Below are 3,045 nucleotides of genomic sequence, written 5' to 3'. Positions count from 1 at the left end.
ATTGTTTTATTATGAACAGAACTAGAGAGAGCATTAAAACTTATCCCTAAAAGGCAATGATGTTGATCCACAAACAACTCTTCATTAAACTGTTCAATAGCAACTTGTTTTTCTTCCTCCTCTCTTTCAAAGATCAGCATAGTAGCCTTCTTTCTGCAATTATGCCCAGGCCCACATCTTTCATCCACAATAAAACCAAATGCCCTTTTCTCTATGATCTTGAATCTCACTTGTAGATGGACTCTTCTTCAGGCATAGCAACATTATTTGTAGGTTTAGACTTTGAAATGATTGAACTAGAATTTCTCATCTTGATTCTTTTAAGAAAACTCCTACGAGTAATCTTTTTTTCTTGAGCTCTAGCCATGTTCATAGCCTCAAACAATCTCTGAGGTGTATTGAACAACAATTCCTCCTTGATTTCTAGTTTTAACCCTGCTATATACAAGGTTACCAAAGTATCCTCATCAAAATTAGAAATAGATGACATCAATTTCTCAAATCGAGCATTATAATCAACAACTGAAAAGCTCTGAGATAATCTTGATAATGCCACCTTTGGATTGTCAAATGAAGTTGGACCAAAATGATTCTTTATTCCTTGCTCAAAATCATACCATGAACCAATCAAATGGGCACCAAAAATCCATTGTACCAATAAGAGGCAGGCCCTTGAAGATTGACAGAAGCCAATTCGAGCTTATCCTCCTCAGGCACAGCATTAAGCCTGAAGTAAGTCTTGATTCTATGCAAATATCCTAAGACATATCCTTACCATTAAAGACTCGAATGTCCATCTTATAGGGCTTATGAGATCTTGATCCCCAAGAATTCCCTACATCAGAATGTTGCATCCTCACCTCTTGTGGAGACTGTGAACCAACCCCCATTTAATTAACAGTAGGAGGTTGGTTATGTTGATTCTTGATAAGGGACATCAACTCCACCATTTGAATACTCAACCTCTCAATCTGAGAACCTTACAAACTCAATTGAGCCTGAGTTTCAGCTTGAAGACACGCCATATGATTCTTCAAGTCACAAATCTCATCTGTATTCGCATCCACTGTAGCACCTTAATTTCTTGTAGAAGCACTCATTGATTTTCACCAATATAGCAACTCTCAACGAAACCACCAATGTTACTGCTTTAGGAGAAGCAGCCTATCCAAAAGAGACTCAAGTCTCACATTTATTATCAATTTTCAAAATGGTTTATGTTACATATCAACTAGACTTTTATAGTCTAGTAACAAATCATCTTAGTACTTTGATTACAAGGCTTATTAACAATATTAACAGAAAGCTTAACTACTTTTAACTAACTTTTCTACACATAGTCTTCCAAGTGAACTTGGAGCTTTCCTAATTCTTGAAGACTTTCTTAAATTCTTCTCATTCTCAGCTAATACTTCAACATTTGTATCATTATTAGCTTTCTTCAAATCTTCAAAATCCTGCTCATCCCTTTCCTCAATATCAGGCTCAACCCCAAACCCCACTTGCTCTTCTAATTGCTTGAGTTGCTCATGTATAATTTGACCAATAGCTCCTTTGTCTAACTATATCATAACACTCCTTTAGAGCAGAAATGTGGTTTGCCTCTATACCCTCCATACCTGATGACACCTGGAACTCCTCAGCTGATATCAATGCATCTTAACTGAGGCTCGATTCACATGAAGCCTCGCACATTACTAGTCTTAGGGGCTTCTAACCAACCAAAACTTAGCTCTCCTTGATGAGGTGGCTTCAGAGCAAGATACCGCTTTGAAGTAGCTGAAGTTTTCAGACTTGTTCCTAACTTATCCTATAAGCTTAGTGATCTACATTTAGGTTTGTATGATTGAATTGAGCAGCTGCTTATTTCATAGGGGATTGTATTTGATTAGCAATTGAGTTTTTGTATCATCCACTATTGTCTAGTTTAATGATTTCCTTTATTGTAACACTTTATTTTTACTGAGTTATGCTGGAGCCAAATCTTTGCTTATTTCAGGAAAATTCACTTTTGATGCATATCATTGAAAAAGTTATTACTTTAATCAACTTATATCTTACCTTTCATTCTCATATTTGAGTGGAGGATCATTGGTGGTCCATCTAGATATGTTCTCATATCCGAATCTATCTAGATGTAGATAGAAGTTCCTTCAATTAATATACATATTTATATCTGTTAAAAAATAGATATAGATAGACAATTATTCAATCTGTATAGAAATATCTAATTTTATTTATAATTTTACTTAACTTTATATAATATTTATGAATTTTTAATAAAAAATAATTATATTAATATGCTATTTATTTGATTTGTCATCCACTAGTAATATCTTTGATTCTATAGTTATAAAGTTTAATCATCTAATTTATATCTATATTTATGTCCATATTTCTATAATCTGATTTGTATCCATTTCTATTTAAAATACATATGTATATAAATTTTTGTATCTGATTATTTGTATCCATATTTATATTTATTAAATTAAATAAATATAGATATGGATATAATATCTGATCCATATTTAGTCTATTTTTAGTTTTATCTTCTAGGAAAAACTTGTTCACTGATATTCCTTGCAAGGGTAGAATGCTTCGACAAATTAGTAGAGTCAATCACACACAAAAACACTCTACTGAACTTCTGGTATATTTACCCAAAAAAAAAAATTCGGGGTACCAACTCTATGAGATTGTGATAGCCCCTTTATATCCTCAAATTCATTAACAACTAGTATGGGTTTGGTGTAGTAGTCCTCCATAGCCCAAATGCAATTGTCACCTTCTTCGTTAAGGGTTAATGTACCCACTTCTCAATCCAAAATTGCCTTCAGTCTCGCACCAATTATGTGCAAAGAAGCACAAGGCTACAAATGGATAAGGATTAGTGACCTATGGGCCTAGGTTGAATTCAAATATTAGACCCATTCCACATATAAGAAAGTCTTTATGTACTGCATGTGGTGTAATATAATTGGCATGGAGCACACTATCCAATCATATTGGACCACGTAGCATATTTAATAATGGGACAAATAT

General features: G+C 33.7%; 1 pseudogene; it reads left to right on the top strand.

The window, feature by feature from the left end:
* The window catches only part of LOC140857385 (AT-hook motif nuclear-localized protein 1-like), a 15,992-nt pseudogene extending 14,329 nt beyond the window's left edge, over window positions 1–1,663 (top strand).
* The last annotated feature ends 1,382 nt before the right edge of the window (window positions 1,664–3,045 follow it).

This window comes from Elaeis guineensis, chromosome 4 (assembly GCF_000442705.2).
Source record: "Elaeis guineensis isolate ETL-2024a chromosome 4, EG11, whole genome shotgun sequence".
NCBI classification, from domain to species: Eukaryota; Viridiplantae; Streptophyta; class Magnoliopsida; order Arecales; family Arecaceae; genus Elaeis; species Elaeis guineensis.
The sequence above is the reverse complement of the archived record's forward strand: the minus strand, read 5'-3'. Positions and strand labels throughout refer to the sequence as shown.